Here is an 18,278-nt window from a genome sequence, read left to right on the forward strand (position 1 = left end):
GCTCGCGTGTGAAGCGATACATCGGATGCCAAAAAAAAAAGAAAAGAAAGAGAAAACAGAAAGTTTGGAAATAATCTCGGAACGAGAGTCTGACAACATGGAAACGAGATGCTCCTATCTTCTTAAACGAAGAAATAATTTTCGTTTAATAAACGTAGAGAATTCGTAATAAATTCGAGCGGCTTTAAACGGAAGTTGTAAATGATTGGAATTGTTATGACTCGCCTTAATAACCAAATAGAAGTTAAGATATATGAGCCCGGCGGCTTCGGGATTATCCGTAGCCATCAGCGAGTCGAAATTTATAGTTTCCACTTACGAACGTTCCGCGATAATCTCGCCGTTGCTCGCGTTCCAAAATCTCGAATTCATCTCCCTCTGTCCCGTAGTTTAATTAAAGATAAAAAGTCGCGTAGCTGAAATTCGCACAGCTCTGCAAGTTCGGATTAACGATCCGTTAAGACCGCGAATAGGATGAAACGATCCCGTGACGGCATTGTTTCGAAAAATTTACGCGATCCGTTCTTCTCGCGCGTTTTATCCGATCGCGGAAAATAATAATTTATCATCGCCGTCACGTTATTTCGATAAACATCGTTGTTGCAGTCGTCGTCGATCATTGAACGACGTAGAACGGCAGATAGAAGCGCGGAAAATGCCGCAGGAACGACTATCCGCTGTGAAAATAACGCGGCTGCGTAAGCAACGTTGCGAATATTTGTAGCGCAAGTGTTTTACCTCGTTCGTTAGAAAGTTAGAAAGTGGATTGGATCTATTTGGATTGGACCGGGCCATTGCTCGGATTATTTCTTCTTTGCTATTCCGATCGTTTCTTCCTCGGTTCTTTCGCGTATTATCTCGCTTCGCTTGTTTCGCTTGACGATCCTGAATAATTGCAACGTCCTTTCACACGACAGCCATCGTCGAAATCCTAGTTCCAACTTTCCGCTTAAATGTTCTCTGTTTCAGCCGCGCGAGTGACGCGGTTTCCAGATTTTTGCCATAACGAAGGATATTCGAGACACGTTTCGCTCGCGTGTGAAACGATACATCGAATGCAAAAGAAAAAAAAAAAAAAAAAAAAAAGAAAAGAAAGAAAAATGGTAAAAAAACGTTTACCGTCAGATACGTTCCTCGTCGCTTTTTACGAGGTATATTTATTCTTTATAATTTGATTCATACGTAACTTGGTTGGACGTAGCTGGAAGGAAAAGTTTCGAAAAATATTTGTCCCCGGACGAGCTCGGTTCCCGCCACCCTAGCGTGCTATCGCTTTCAGCCCCTGCTGTTTTTACTGTCCCATGGTATTTTTTCTATGTATAACTTGGACAGACCAGGCTTAGGGCGACACCGCCAAGAGTAAATCGGGCCAAAGTTCCGATCCTCGGTTACGAACGAAGAAGAAAAACGAAGATGAAGGTAAAACGAGTTACCGGCGAATTAACTAGTTAGCTGTTTTTCACGAGTATACTCGTCACGAAGGAATGGTAATATTTTCTGCTACGACGAGGCCCGTCGGCAATAAAATTAAAAAATAACACAGTCATTTCGTTACAAGCTAATTCTGTATGGCAACACGTACTCTACGTTCGACGAGTATACTCGTCGTCCTTTACATTTCGCGACACGTTTTAGGTACACACTTTTCAAAGAGGTTGCGACAGCTAACCGGTTAATGATACTCGGAGAACACGCTCTTTCGAAGGCTAAATTATCTGTTCTTGCATCGCGTTTATTCGAACGCAGCATTTCTATTTACGTTTCCGAGCCGTTTCGCACGTGGGAACCTTTTGAAAATCCTCGAAATAATTCGTCAGCAGAAAAGAGGATCGCTTAGCGAAAGGGAAATATATTTTTAATTAAATGGGAACTTTTTTTACCGTTTTAATTAAAAAAGCGGTTATTTTAGCAAAAAAGCGTCGTTTTCAATGAAAGTATGGCTTTCGGTAGAACAGGAAATTCTTGTAACGGAAGCAGCTTTTTTTAACTTTTTCCTTCAGCGAGAAAGTTTTTTTAGTAGGAAATTTTTCTAGTAAAAACGTCGTTACCGAAAACACGTTTCGCATCGTCATATCCAGCTGATTATAGAAACAGACGGATATGAGATCCCACGTAATTCCAAACTATGAAATTGGGTAGAGATCCAATTTTTTTTTTTTTTTTCGAAAAATATGAAAAACCACACGTACCGATCCATGTAGATCACGTGGCGGTTTCCTCTGTCACTCGCGAGATACTTGCTACGGAACTGCGAAGCGAAAGAATGACGAGCGTTCGCGTGATCACTGGTCATCGCTTATTTATGTCACTGCGTATCAAGAAACTTAGCCGCTCACTCGATTAATCGAAATAGGGGTTTACATTGAGCGCAGGGGGAAGCATAACGACACACTTTTCTCTATCCACGATGCAACTGTGCGAATGATGTAACCGCCACATCCAAAATAAAACATTCGATGGTTATAGGTCACGGTGATTAATCATCATCGTTATTATTATTATTATCCCATAAGACAAGCTTCACTCGATTATTATCTCTCACTTGGATTTCGTTTTTCCATTACTTCTTTTCCGTTACTTTTTCTCCAATATTAACCCTCGCTTCGTCCGTGAACTCACTTTATCGTTGACAAAGATAAACCATCGACGTAGAATTAATATGGAATTAATATGCCCGAGGATTCGCTCGCAAGTTCTCTTCGCATTTGCCGCGAAGGAACGAACACGATGTTCGCGCTACGTGGCCAGAGTTAATTTAACCGAACCACCGATTATCAAACAAACGAACGTCGATCGATGCGTCACTAGTCCTCGCAATTCCGTCCAGTTTCTATCCTTCCATTCGCATCCGGTATTCTCCGCACGTCCTCCTTAATCGGCCGCGCCGATCGCTTCGCCAATTTGCGAAAGCCGGTCAAAGCCGCCCGGACGACGTCCAAACGACCAAAAAGGATCGTAGCGAGATTCGTAGCGAGCGAACCGATTAAACTCACAGTCGCCGACGATCCAATTATCCACTGGAAGAGACCCCGCGAGATCTTCCAATTTTCAGCCAGCTCTCGCGAATCTTTCCGGTCCTCGAGATGCAGCTAGCGACGAGCAACGACTATGTTCCCTTCGATCCAATTGTGCAATTATCCTGTTCCCTTTTTAAATCGTCCCTTCTTTTTGCATTCCCGACGATTTTACTTTCCACGAAGAGAGTCCTCCTTTTTTTGGCTAACAGGCGAATGATTGATGAAACTTTGCCGTTCGTTGGACGGTTGCCGTCTCGTGGACGAAACGAAACGAGTGGACGAACGAAAGCTGCCGTCAGTGCCGGCCTCTGCGCGGTACCACGACGGAGAGCTGACCTGGGTGTCCGTTGGCATCATCATTGGCCGGCTAATGGGCGGTTTCCGTCTCAGGGGATCATGGGATACGCAACGACGGCAATGGCAACGAGGTGGACAACCACGTCATCGGAGATCTCGCGATACTCCTGGGCGTGGAAGCCAAACGGCTTACCGATGGTCCACTCGGTTTTCCACGCTACACCGTCGCTCGATGAACGTTTCGGCATCGGTGCACCGTTCGCGCTGATAATCTTCGTTCAATGCGTCGATTTGTAAGCTTTCTGTAAATGCGTGTATGTGTGTGTATGTTTGCGTGTAAACGTGGCTGTCTATGTATGTACGTGCGTCGAAGATGTCGTAAATGTATATCCGTTCGTTTGTCGAAATCGGATGAAAAATCCTACGACGATCAGATCGATCTTCTTTGTCTTGTTAATTCTGTGTGGCATTGACGTGACAAGTTGATGGACAGGTTGTGCACGTCTGTGTATTTATGGAACACCGAGACGCCCGGAAACGTTTTGATTTAATAGCGTTACGTGACGCGAAAATATTAGGCTGTTCCAAAAGTTTCATTTTATAAGCCTCCTTTTAATAAGGTTTCCTTTGATAAATTTCGTTTTGTAAGGAAATAGTACACACACAACGTTCTTTCTTTTATATTATTTTACTGATTTATCGTTCTGTGGGAGCAAAATGGATCGTAAAGAATTCAATGAAATGATATAGAACGGTAAATGTCGTGCATTCATTTTTTCCCTTATAAATAAATCTTTGCGACGAACTAATACGTTTACGTCACTCCGTGATAACGTGATACGTTTCTTCATAAATGTTTACTATTAAACAAGTGCGATTCAATGTACACGTATTTCCCTGACCTATTACGTACTCTGTGAATCGCCAGTACATGTACAGGGTGTCTTGCGTAACGCGATCAGCCGACTAGAGGCTGATCGTATTCACGGCAATACGAAAGTGTAGAATAAGATCTGCTCGACCGAAACTTCGTTTTCGAGAAAATCGAGTTGGAAAATTTATCGCGTATGCTTGAACGTGTCAAATTCTGGACCGGAGAGGAGCAAACTATGGACCAAAGGTTATCGTATATGTCGTATATGGAAATAAGTGGAAAATGCGCGGTACAAGTTTTTCGCGAGATCCGTTTCCGTGAAAAATAACTTTGCACTAAATTCTTCAAATTCTATTCTCTTGGTCGTGTAAAGCTTTAAACGGAAAAGTTTCATTCCACATTTTTGACTCATCCTCGGGTGTGCAATAATCTTTCGCCGATTATTATTACAATTCTTCGAAACTAGATTTTCTCGAAAAAAAAAAACGAGGTCTCGGTGGAAAGAATTTTAATCGACGTTTTCAACTAATTTTTGCATGAAAGATCAGCCGGTGGTCGGTTGACCACGTTACGCGAGACGCCATCGAATGCAAATGTAAAACTTCCACATTTACGAAAAAGCAGAAGGAAAATTTGAAACGCGGACTATCGATCAGTTACTTTGCCTTTGAGGATAAGTGTCCGACCGCTATCTCGAAGAAAGTTTTGCAAGATCGTATAAAATATATTCCCGCGAGGAATGGAATCAAGACGGTGAAGAATTCAATAAGAAATAGCGGTCACGAAAATATGTATAAGATAACGTTAGGACGACGCGAATTTTCGAGCTATCTGTTTAAATTGCTTTTCTGTAAACGTGCGAATATTTCACGAGTATTAAACATTATTTACGGTTATCTTCCCGTTAGTTAGGAACATTCGTTCGAACGTCTTACGTGCGTTAAAAACATTCTATGAGGCTATCTTTTCGTTAGTTAGAACGGCGCACGCGATTGTCGTTTCAGCGCCATATATTCGTATTAAACAAATACGTACGGGAATAATTTAAATCCTGACGTGAGATTAAAGGTTGTAGAGGGTAATCTGACATTTCGCAGTGTCGCACGCAATATCTGCTCGCAATGTGCTTGCCTGCGCCAACGTCAACGGCCGAATTCTTTTATTTCCAAAGCGTTTCCATTATTCGTGGTGTTTTCGTTAGGAGAAAAAAGCGTAGGAAAACGAATGTAAAAAGGGGAGAATATAGGAGGAATAAAAGGCTGCGAAACAGGGTGGAATAAAAGGCGGGAATATAGGTATTATACACGAGTATTGGACGATAAAGAAAACTAAAGGCAGATGCGTTTAAAATTTGGATCAACGTTGAAAGCTTTCCAGTGTGCTACAAGTTGCAATATTGAGGCGTAACAGCACGTTGCGATATTCAGCCGTGGCATACAGTTTTAACAACGAGATATATTATTGAACTTTACTATACGTTGCCACGGATTAGGAAATGGAATTGGTCATGAATTATATTATTAACGAATTACGTTAAATTGTATTCGGCCATAATGGCCGAATAAAATACCAAACAGCGAAATATTGCATTGTACTGCTAATGAAGAAGGAGAAATATGAAATTCTAATAGGTAATAAATTATGCACAACGGGCGGCTGTTAATTCGATAATGATAATACCGACGATACTATAAAATTACTAGAATAATCGGAATATTAAAAAAGAAGCGAAATATCACACGCTCGCGGTTCGAATTCTCATCTCAATGGACCTCGAATATTCCCGCAAATACAATTACCGTAAAATGCACTCGTCGTAACGATAGAAGCGACTTGTCTCTTCTTCGTTTCCAAATAAACCGTTCGACAGTTTCTAAGGGGCGAGTGCATTCCTCGTAGAAATCTTAAAGGCGAAATCTCGGCTTAATTGATATTAAAAGCGGCAACGATAACGGGAACAAACGCGCGGAAGAAAAGTTGAAGGAGAGCGCGGCGATGGAGGAAAGGGCCGTTGAATTTTATTCGTCAGTTTATCGGAGTCCGCAAATTTACCGCGTCCAGCTAATTTTCGTCACGAAAACTCTCTCGACCCGCCGGCTTCTGTCGCGTCATTCTTTCTTTTTCCCCCCTGCTTTACATAAAATAACCGCTTTGAAACTACCCGCGGCGCACGGTAACGAACGCAAGAAAAGGGACGAGGAGAGAAAAAAAAAGAGGAAGCAGAGTAGAAGGAAATGAGAGAAAAAGAGGAAGGAGAACGAAGCCGGTTAACGGCACAAAGGCGAGTTTCCATGGAGCAGGGTGAGAATGGAGAACCACACCTTACCTTCTGCCAGCCTGTGCCAGCGACCCTGCCCTTCTTATCGTAATTGCGACTCGCGGTGATCGATCGTTCGTCTTCGCGGCGCATTATCATGCGCGTCGGCTTGCTTCCATCGGAAAAATTCTCCTGGTCGTCGGAGATTCTACCGCGCTAATTGAATTTACAGAGGGAGGTCGGACTGTCGTGTCGAGTGGAAAATTCAATTCGACGCTAAAGGTGCTTTTATCCTTCCCTCGACTTCCATTCGAACGCACTTACCGGCCGATCGACCGACCACGATCGAGGTGAATCCCATTTTGGTCGTCGCTACCGGTTCACAGGGAATCAAGAAAGAAACGAGAAGAAGATAAAGGACGGTGATTCGTTCTGGATCTCGGGAACGACGGGCTCGGCTTTGAAACCAGCGACGCCAACGATTCCACGTCTTTCCTCGATGTTCAACGTCTGCTTGCTGCGTACTACTATTGGGCTGGCAACTATGTGATTGCGGATTTTGTCATTAGATGGTAATGACAACGTGCGCAATCACTTAGTTGCCAAGTCAATAGAACTAACTTTTTTTTTCCTTTTCAAAAACGGCGTTTCAAAAACCCATTCGGCTGGACAATTCGTGCGACGGTGTCTCGATTGCTGATCGTGATCTCTCGCTGAATCTGATCGACGAAATTAAAGAAACTGTCGCGTACCGGAGCAGGTTCGACGAGGAGGAGGGCCGTGACACTTCTACGGTGGATTGAGACGTTTCGGAAATGGAAAGCTCATGGAAGAGGGAATCGTTGAGGAATATTCTATTTGGAGGAAGAGGAACAGCAGAGGGAGAAACTCGAAAGGTGGCTAATGCGGATATCGTCGAATGGACATGAACTACATTCGTCTACGAAAGTGTTAGAATTTAATCTTAAAATTAAGATAAATAATCTGTGGGAGACACAATGTTTATGTTGAAATAATATTAGGTGATATTTATTAAACAGACTCACAGAACCAAATGGTAGTGACCCATGGTCCCTTAAAGATTTTGAACCCCACTCTCTATACTGTAGTGAGTATGACCTGTGTAAGTGTCGTGTTCAAAATGCCTGTGCAGGTGTCTGTATGTGTGTAATATCGTTGTATTGCAACAGAAAGTCGTTGAACTTCTGTTTCGAAACGACCGATAAAACGATAGGATCTGCTTAATAACGAGCAAGGAACGATTTTATGTTCGACTTGTCGATGAAATGTTACCATTGACGCGTTTACGTAATTATTCGACGTATTCGACGAAAATAATTCACGGCAACATCCAGATGCGATATAATTCAGTCGTATTGAAATTTTCTTGGAGATTTTAACGAAGCGTCTTTGTCGAACTCCTCGTCCGCCTTGGAACTATAATAATCTTTATGCCGCATAAACTTCCATGCAAGTTCCACCGCGGAGAATATGCGTTTGTTAGAGTATGTTAAACTTGGTGACCCAATTGCAAACTATCTCCAACCAGGCAACGCACCGACTCCATCCTTATGGCAAATTACGCTAACGTAAATTTAGTCTGGCTCGGTTCTGTCAGTCGTTAAAACCTCTAAGGATGCTCCTGTCGTACAATTAGGCAACGAGCCCTTTTCGACCACCAGAATAGTTGACATCTTCTTGGATTATCCCAAAATTTGCATCGGAATATGTTTGTCAAACGTTGCGAAGCTCTTGTCTGTCGTCACAAAGCTAAATTTGTACGTTTTCGAATTTTCCGATTTTCAAGTTTGCGAATTTTTGAACGCCCGAGTATTCGAATAATCAAACTGTCGGGTCTTCTTGTATCTTCTAACAATATTTGTCAAGCAGCTACTATCCTTCTATGATAATACGAAAGAATCTTGCTCGCAAACGGATTGCGACAAGGGTTTCCTATAGCGGCCATTATTTTACACAAGATTTAACGAGTACTTCGCGATTTCAATCTCGCTCGACTGCGATCTTAACTCCGCGTAAATTCCGGTAATTTAACAAGTGGAGCGAACGCTCAGTCAATGGTAAATCGAAACGTCTCGGGGAACCATTTCTCAGAGACGCGGTGAATAATTTCGTTCACGAGGAACAGTCGATTAACACAAGCATTTAACGCTAACATTATCAGAGCCGGTCGCGAATGGCTGGTTTCAAAATTCAATTTCAAAATTCATCGTTATTTCTTTCGTTCGTTTAACATTATGTTGATTCTTATATTAAACAAAAATTGAGAAATTCATCGATCGGATGATATAAGAATTTACATGCAGTTAGACGAACGAGAGAAATAACGACGAATGTACAATTTTAAATTAAATATTGAAATTGGTTATTCCACCGGACCTGGAAAAGTTAGTCTCAAACAACAAATGGTCCCAGCCTTTAACTATGATGTGTACATGCGTGTGTGTATATACAGGGTGGCTGGTAACTGGTGGCACAAGCGGAAAGGGGGTGATTCTACGCGAAAAAAGAAGTCGAAAATATAGAATAGAAATTTTTCGTTTGAGGCTTTGTTTTCGAGAAAATCGACTTTGAATTTTCGCTGGGTACGCGTGCACGATCTACGAGTGAGATCCGTTATAACGAGCCGTGATAAAGTGCACACGTACCGAGCGAAAATTCAAAGTCACACTCTCGAATAAATTTAATTTTCAATTTTTATTGGAAGCCATCCTTTTCTTTTTTAATTATTTTAAATTATTTTCAGATTGCGGTTTCATATATATATATATATGTTTACGTGATACTCGAAGGCGCGAGAAATGCAGAGAATTTAGGTAACGCGGGGAAACCATAGAAAGCGTCGAAACTGTAGAAACCAGTGTAATATTTCGCCAAGTAAAACGACAAAATTGTCTACCTAGGTTCCATTTTCCTTGTTACATTTATACAAAAACATGAATTTGCATAATTATCCGCAGTTTAATTATCGTAAGTGGCCACGCTTCTACAAATGAAGACTTCTCGCGGTTCTTTTTTATACATAAACGTAGGTATACGTTCTCCGTTACGTGGTCTGTATAATATTCTTAGCTGCTGTTTTTTTTTTTTTTTTTTAATCCTTGTCCGAAGAAACGTTGATCGAGTTATTAAAAATTCCAACATGTTTATTCGTTGCATCCGTTTTGATTCGAGAAAGACCACGTTAAAGCGAAAACGGACAAGAGAAGGCACATCCAGCGTTTCTCCGAGCTGCAGAAAACTACGATAGCTCTTGAAACTGGAAAATATTCTATTAGGATAAGTGTGTTATAGTTGTAATTCGATCGGAAATTTCCCGATGAAAATGTAGATAGTGCGGGTCTGTTAAACCGGAAAGTTAGACCGCTCGATCATCGAAATTGTTCATATTTACGAGGGTTCAACGATATCCGTTTATTTTGTAATTACGCGGTCGGTATAATTACCTTGATCATGCTAGTTGTTAATATCGCAGGGACAAACGGCCCGACCAACTAATTTCATAGAGTATTACCATTGCAATTACGATACTCGCGGTATTACGAATACGTCCAATCTAACCCTTCCCGATCAACCTTCCACTTATCAACAGATTCCTCAAACACCATAAACACAATGTCGATACGATGCAACATCTTCAACTTGCGGAAACCGCGGATAAAGTTAAATTTTAAGAGAGAGTTGCACGTACGTACAAACATGAAATATAAATATTTTTCGGCTACTTCTTTTGACGATTATTTTGAAAATTCTTTGAACGCGTTTATCACCTTTGAAAAAGTACATTTCTGCCAACTTTCCATTCAGAATTCTAATTATTCAGGCGCATAGAAACGAAAAGCAAATCGACTTTTACCTGACCACCATGCTTTTCAGTCTGTAAATTTTCAAATCGAAAATGTTCGCCTCGAAACTCTCTCCCTACTCGGCAAGTAACTTCGAGTAAAATGAATAATTACGAATGTTTAATATTTCTCGAACCTAACACCGAACACTGAATACTTTAGCAATCCTATTAGCTATTAATTAGTAATATGGCGTATATCGATAGCAAGATTAATATTGCTGACTCATTAATGGCACGCTAATATTTCATGGACATAGTGATGAAGCTGTCTATCGTTTTAACCGTTTTGGCACTTTTCATCTAAGACGATTGTCGTTTAACGAGAACTACCGAATATCTTACAATTAGACTGCCGGTAGCTATGGAAATTCGCGAGAGGCGTAATTTAAAAAATGGGATTTCACCATAGCATTGTTTTTATCTACGGAATATCAGGTCGTCCGAAAAGTTTCTTTCGTTTTATAAGGAAATAATGGATGCACAACATTTTCCGTTTTATGTTATTTTATCGGATTACGTATGATCCATTTTGTTTTATCAAAATAAAAATCACAACGTTTCACAGATTAGGTTTCGTGTTTGTATAAAGATGCATCGTTGTAAAAGACGTGTCTGTAAAAGAAAGACACTTTCCGGACAACCTAAAGCTACGACAGGCACTACGCTTCCGACGTGCGTCTACTTTTCTCACATTGTACGTTCTGAAACTTCTCGTAAACGCGTCAAAAGTCCACTTGTAATTTCCATGCGTATTTCCAGATTTCGTTCAAACCTGATCGATATGATCGCGATAGTCAAGCTCCGTAACAGCGTTAATTTTCAAAGTGTATCGCGTAACGAACATTTCTCTGTAGCGCGTCTCTAAAAGGCGTCTACGAACGTTCGAATATTTTCGTCGGTCTGTGTGCTTTTTACTAGCTCGTTGCATCAAGAATTTCGGTTTCCTAATTAGATTGTGCCACGGGCAAGAGCCAACGATCGGAGCAAGGTTCGCCTTAAAAATAGTCAGCGCCCGGCAAAACCTGGAAACGTAACGAAGTTCCTGCATCGTTGGATGCAATATTTAGCGAAATCGGCGAATGCTAGCAACGGAAAAATCTTTTCGCGGAGCCATGAATACTTCAGTCGCATCGATCCGCGTCGAAGGTTCCAAGTTGCGTCGGAATGAAAAGAAGAACAAGCGAAGCCAGAGAAAATCGGATAGAAGGAGCAGACGAAGAAACAAGAACGTCGGTTCGTTAGAAGAGGAATTTCGAGTGCGAAGTTTCCAGATTTTTGCTTAGAAACTCGTTTTACTTGGTTCGAGCGTGAACGTGTAACGTTTTTCGATTAAAACTGTATTTTATATTCCAGGAGTCTCATATCTTCAATTCGACAAGCTGAAGGATATCGTTTCGTCAACGAGAGAGCGAGGCTTTCGTCCCCTTCTTCGGATCAATTTCGCTCGTGCTCTTCGCGTTTTAGCAGTTTCTTAAAGACAGTTTATCAATTTTTCACGAGGAACTTTCTTGGAAGAGGCAACAGACTTGAACGCGATTTCTCTGCTCGGCGTAAATCTTTCGAGTTGCTTCTGAAAAATTATTCTCTCGAATTCAAAGATTCTTCTTTGAGATCTTCGCGAACGAAGCGGCAAACCGCCGCCAGTTCGAGTTTCGTCGATCGTTCGATTCACCAAGCCGCGAAACAGCACCTAAAGCTCAGGCAAATGTTCCCACAGCCTCGTCAATTTTATCCTCCGGTTAAACTTTCATTGGTTCGTTTCTAAATAGCTCGCGGATCCAGCGAATCCATCGATTCGTTGTACATTTCCATACCGGCTTGATGCAGATTTGCCGTCAATGATGTTTTACGAATCGCGATTCGCTTGGTCGACGTTGGCACGTTACACTGCCTCGTTATCTCGTTGTGGTTTGCGGCTCGTTTATTATCTCGTTACCAATCGGTCGCTTAAGTTCCATGTAAATTACGAAAGTTTGGATGTTGGTTGTTTGCCGCTGAGCTCGTGGAACGACCACTTAATACGGAAAACTTGCAGCCTCTAATCAGGCTCAAGTATTACCAAGCTAAATATTACACGAAATCGCTGTTTAATTGAATCAACGAGTTTCGCCGCGAGCAACGAGGTGAATATAAAACGAAACGACGAGTATACCCTGGGAAGCACACAGTTTGAATTGTCGCGTATTTTTCGAGCGATTGGGAAGATTCAAAAGGTCGGTGGAAAAGTTCGTTCCGATTTACATTTCCATTCGATATACCTTTTACTGAGTTACATAGGTGCCATTTTGTTCCACGATCTTTCTCCATCATTCGCGCCACTTGAATATTCCATCGTTGCAGAACCTCTCAGGTTTCTCGGCGAAAAACTTTCTAATACGATTTTTTTACCAAATTCCTTGAAACTTGGAACGAACTTTCCGAGCCAGCAGTATAGTTAGATGCATCTAACGCACCGATAATGGTGTCGTATTATTCAAACGTAAAAACACAGTCGTAACATTTTCTTTATGCCATCCATTGCTATTTTTACTGTTTCATTCGACAGTAGTTAACATTTTTCATAAAATATCGCACGAGATATCTAACACGCGAATTAGCATCTTTCTATTAGCATCTAGCAACGATCCGACGTCGTGGTAGAAACGAGTGAGAAAGAAAGAGAGAGAGAGAGGGAGAAACGTCAGAAAGGAATTTCATCAAATTTTTAGCGCGCCTGTGAGCTCGCGTTTTAATTTGTAGCAAGTTCCAATCGATTCGTTTCGTTTCTACGTTCGTCAAACTCCCCGTGATTCTAATTAGAACTTTGACTCTGCACTTTTATAATGTTTTAATCGCTTTAAAAGTAGCAGCTATGCTTCGTGGTAAACACAATGAAATATTTCCACATACAACTCTCCTCTAAATAACGAACAAACAAACGGACCATTTTTCTACTGTCCGACAGCATTAGGTTGTCCGAAAAGTGTCTTTCTTTTACGGACACGTCTTTTACAACGACGTATCTTTATCAGGTTTGTAAGTATGAAACCGGAATTTGCCTATAGATGGCCCTAGCTGATAATGAAGTTATCACTAAACTGCGTCACTGATGCCAAAAGTCTTTGCTGACATCTGACAAACATTTTCGACTCGGAACAATACAAGTTTCATACAACAGCATAGTTTGTAATAGCGTTGAACGTGTCGAATTTTGTGGCTGGAAACTACGATTTGCGGACAGCATTGATTTTCTGTTACCATTTGAAGAAAACTGCCGCAGAATCGCATCGAATGCTCGTCGAAGCTTACGGTGAGCATGCTCTTGGTAAATCACAGTGCTTTGAGTGGTTTAAAAAATTCAGAAGTGGCAATTTTGACGTGAGGAACGAAGAACGTGGAACGTGGAAGGTGATCTATTATGAGCTGTTGAAACCTGGCGAAACCGTTAATACCGAGCGCTACCGACAACAAATGATCGATTTGAATCAAGCTTTGCGCGAAAAACGACCAGAATATCAAAAAAGGCAACACAAAGTAATTTTGCTTCGTGATAATGCACCATCACATACAGCAAAACCGGTCAAGGAAACGATCGAAGCGTTCAGTTGGGAAATACTTTCGCACGCGGCTTACTCACCAGACTTGGCTCCGTCCGATTACTATTTATTTGCATCGATGGGACACGCACTTTCTGACCAGCACTTCGCTTCTTACGAAAATGTACGAAAATGGCTCGATGACTGGTTTGCCTCAAAAGAGCGACGGTTTCTTTGGCGTGGCATCCACCAATTGCCAGACAGGTGGGAAAAATGTATAGCTAGCGATGGGCAATACCTCGAATAAAATATTTTTAATCATTTTCATACAATAAACGTGTATTTTCTATACAAAAATTCCGGTTTCATATTTAGGTACGTGGTATACAAACATGACAGATAATCAAATGTCGAACGTTGTGATCTTTATTTCGATAGAACAAGATGGATCATAATTCGATAAAATAATATAAAACGGAAAATGTTGTGCGTCCGTTATTTCCTTATAAAACGAAAGAAACTTTCCGGACGACCTAATACCTTCGATCGGCGAAATATGATCATGCGGTAACGATATTATCCGGCGAATATTAATTAATTACTCTGTCATGTGTCTCTCTTTAGCGGAAAGGGAAGGAATCTGACGTGGAAATAAATTTCCTCGAGTCTGTCACGTCGCAGAGGTTCTTTCGCGTTTAATCCGTGGCTTTTCAACCGTTCGAGACGTAGCTAGCAGGAGGCGAAATTTAATTTCAGGGGAACAGTCTCGAAGAGGCTCCGACATCTTCGCTTTTAATTGCTCACCGAGAGGCATCGATCGATCGAGAACGTGACGATAATGTTAATCGATGAATCGTAGCGCGTCTCCAACGACTCGAACGTATGCCAGCATCGAGACATTTGCATCGATCTTTTATTCATGCGAGTTTCGTTCGAAGGAACACGCGATCAAGCCGAATTATTCGTAGATTCGTCCATTCTTTTTCCAATTTTATGCTCGTTCGCTGTGGATTCGCCGAGAACAAAGAAAGTCCGACTTTATGGTAGTTCGAGGTATTACGAATGCTGATCTCCATCAAGATAAATATTATTAATAGTACGAATAGCAGAAATACTTCGGGTACAAGCTATTACCGGAGAAATAGTTCGAATAAATAGTATTACGTTAATACGCGTACATGTACATGTACAGTTTATTTTCCAGCCAAGCATCAGGTTCTCTACCATTAAATTTCGTCGTATCGTCGATCGCGAAACGCGTTAAAGAAAAACGACGTTTGTAGATCGCGTATGCTCGATGTTGAAGAGATTTATAGCCGTAAAACTACCGAAACCTCGCTGCTTCAAGACTAGAGCTACCACACTACTCAAATTGACTGGTTTTGCAATTTTATTTTCAAATTCCTACTTCGTGTTATATCTTTTTCCGCAGTGATGTAATGACTTTCGCAACGATAACTAAAAGAATAATATAATGAGTTTTATTTTATTTCTTATGTATTCAAACTGAAAATAATTTTGTATCGAGACTACTTATACCAATACCAGTGAAAATGCCTGTTACTTGTCAAAGTGTAAAAGGGTGCTGCAATCTGTTTATCGATCCCCAATTAACCAGTTTCCTCGTTTTCTACAACTTGCCACGCGTTTCTCAAATTTTTACCGCGTGTCATTCGATGTGACGATATCAGTTATCAGGAAAATTCCGGATCGATCGCTAAATCGCTAGATGCTAACGCTCGAAATACCACAGCAGTGAAAATGACTGGTTCTACAATTTTATAAACGTGTCTACCCTCGTTTAGGGATCCCAGATTTTTAAAGACCAGTCGAAAGTCATTTTCACTGGTTTTGATAGAAATAGTTTCGTGTTAACTATCGGTAGTTCTGGTGTTAATATCTGTGCGCTCCTCGATTTGGAAAAAGTGCCTTGAAAATATAAATTCATCTCGTCTGCCTGATTCGTTTTATAAATTTTTATAAATTCCCAATGCTTGCGATTTACGTTAATGTACGAAAGTATCTTTGAAAAATGCGAGAATGGAATCACGCGTAATCGTACCATTTTATACAATTGCACAAGTGTCCATAAATTCCATAATACGTTTGCTGTTGATGAATCTCACGCATCGTGTCACGTTAATACCAGTCGCTAGATTTGCATAAATTGCAATAACCCATATTTCAACCTACCTTATTAAGTTATTAATCTCGCGTTACCAGCGAACGTAAGATGTACTCGAGTTAACGATATCGCAGCGTTTAAGTAACGTGATTGCCATCCGACCGTCTTGTTAAGTGTGATCTGTTCAAATTACTTTTTGGATATTCCTAGCTATTTTTATCGCGTTCAGATCGTAAGAGGCGCATGGAAAGAAAGGAACACGGCAATAAATATAAAACGTTTCGTCGTAAATCACGTATTTCCACGATGGAAACTAGTTCACGAGTAGAGAACGATTGATCGATACTTTTTCAACGTGGAAATAAAAGTTGGCCGAACGTTACTTTATCATTTTACATCGACTCGTATTCGCTTTGAAGTGGCAGACAACGTAACAACTTCCGAGAATGCGATCGATGTTTCTTCGGTTAAAAGACGAATTAAAGTCATTTGAACGTGTCGCTTTCCATATCCACTTGCGAGCTAAGAACACAAAGTTTCAACGGCGATGGAAAATCGAGACGTAACGCCTGTAACGCGTCGCTGCAGAAATAATCGAGAATTCAAATGGAACTACAATAAAGTTCTGTACACGTGATTGTACACGTCCGTTTGTTTAAAATCATCATTCCTATAATTTCCTATTTTCAATCTATTCTGGCAAAATGAAATCTGAACGTAATTAACATCGCTGCAGATACGTAGACTCACAGGGTTTCGCTGAAAATTAAATCGAGCAAACGGATCAATTTTTCATTCGATAGAAATTTCACGACGATTCATTTCTCGAAACTAACCCTCCTTCCACCAACATATTCGATTATTTAAAATTGGACTTTCTTCATTCTCCTTCCTGCAAAATTATATCACACCGCGCGACTATTCTTATCGAAGGAATTGTTTGACGTCAGAATTTTGACGCGGACTTTTCAAAATTTCATCGGTCCGAAGGTATTACGATCGTACATTCGCTACGTTCGCGTATAAAATTGATTTCGCCAGTCTTGTGCTTCCAAACGTACTCGAAATAATCTTAGAAAGGAAGTTTCAACGTCTATCGGATACGAATGAAACGTAAGCTTCTTACGAATAGACACGTAACAGGTTCAAAAGGAGGAATTTCGTTGGGAAACGAAACGACAGCTGGAAAATAACAACGAAGGGAAAGCTAGGCTGCGGAAAATGCACATGGGAAATATCGTGACGCTGCGGCGTCCTCCCGTCTCGTGTATTTTCGTCGGGCTGCCATAGCTTCCCGTTCTAATTACAATGGCTCGCCTCTAAATTAACACCTGCATTGTTTATACGCGATCGAATAAACAATGCAACCTCTGCGATGCAATCTCAGTGGAGACTGGCTGTACACCGACTTCGTTTTACGACGGCGGCTGTTTTTTAATCCAGCCGCGAGAAATTGATTCTCAGATGTGTTTCAACAAAGGCAAAAATATCCCACTTTCTTTTTTCCATTTATTCGTCACCGCTGTCGAAAGTAAGAATTTTCGGACTTTTCAACTTTTCGATCTTTGAATCTTTAATCTCTGGATTTTCAAGCTTTTAAACTTTCAAACCCTCCAACTTTCAAACTTGTGAATTTTAATACCCTCGATTTATCGTTTCGCTTTTCGAAGATTCGAGGTTTTAAACCTCTGAATTTTTCATCCTCCGGATCTCCAAATAATCGAAACCCTCAATTTTATTTAAATTGCCAATTTTCCAATATCCTAAAACCCTTCGATCAAACGTTAATATAACGCTACGTGAACAGTAGAATTCGCCGCTAACGCACTAATTACACTAACAGTACACGCGAATTATCATTCTCAAATGGAAACCAGATTCAACGACTAAAGTACCGGTAATTTCTTTATCTGGATGTATATTTCATTTCCGATATCCATAAAAAGCGACATGTTGGAGGAATTGTTTCGCTTTGGGGATTTCCAATAAGAGGCAAGGGACATTTTCCTTCCCTTATCGATTTTTACAGCTATTCGTGCCACTGGAATTTACGATTTTCATCTGGTGGAAGGGTATTTTTGATGCCATGAAAAGATAAGCAACGTAGGAAGTTGCAGCCAGGAGACTCGAATCTGTGGCTTGTTTCTCCATCTATGCGTTATTCATCGAGCTTATTAAGGAAGTTATTCGTAATGTATCCAACCCTGTATGTGCTCTGCAAATTGAACCGTTCTTTCTCTTACTGTCCTAATCTAACGAATTATAACGTTGCGTTATTTTACTCAGCAACTCTGCGAACCGCAAGATTCGAAACGCGTGATTGCCGTC

General features: G+C 40.9%; 1 protein-coding gene across 4 annotated transcripts in view; it reads right to left on the reverse strand.

The window, feature by feature from the left end:
- The window catches only part of LOC126921311 (chondroadherin-like protein), a 168,336-nt gene that overhangs the window by 13,376 nt on the left and 136,682 nt on the right, over positions 1–18,278 (reverse strand). Inside the window, exon 1 of one of the 4 annotated variants that reach the window (XM_050732799.1) lies at positions 2,190–3,360. The exons of the other annotated variants lie outside the window; for them this stretch is intronic. The gene's annotated coding sequence lies outside the window, so the exon portion shown is untranslated. Of the gene's footprint in view, positions 1–2,189; positions 3,361–18,278 lie in introns of those variants that run through there. 4 annotated transcript variants of the gene reach the window in all.

Source organism: Bombus affinis, chromosome 10 (assembly GCF_024516045.1).
Source record: "Bombus affinis isolate iyBomAffi1 chromosome 10, iyBomAffi1.2, whole genome shotgun sequence".
In the NCBI taxonomy this organism is placed as follows: Eukaryota; Metazoa; Arthropoda; class Insecta; order Hymenoptera; family Apidae; genus Bombus; species Bombus affinis.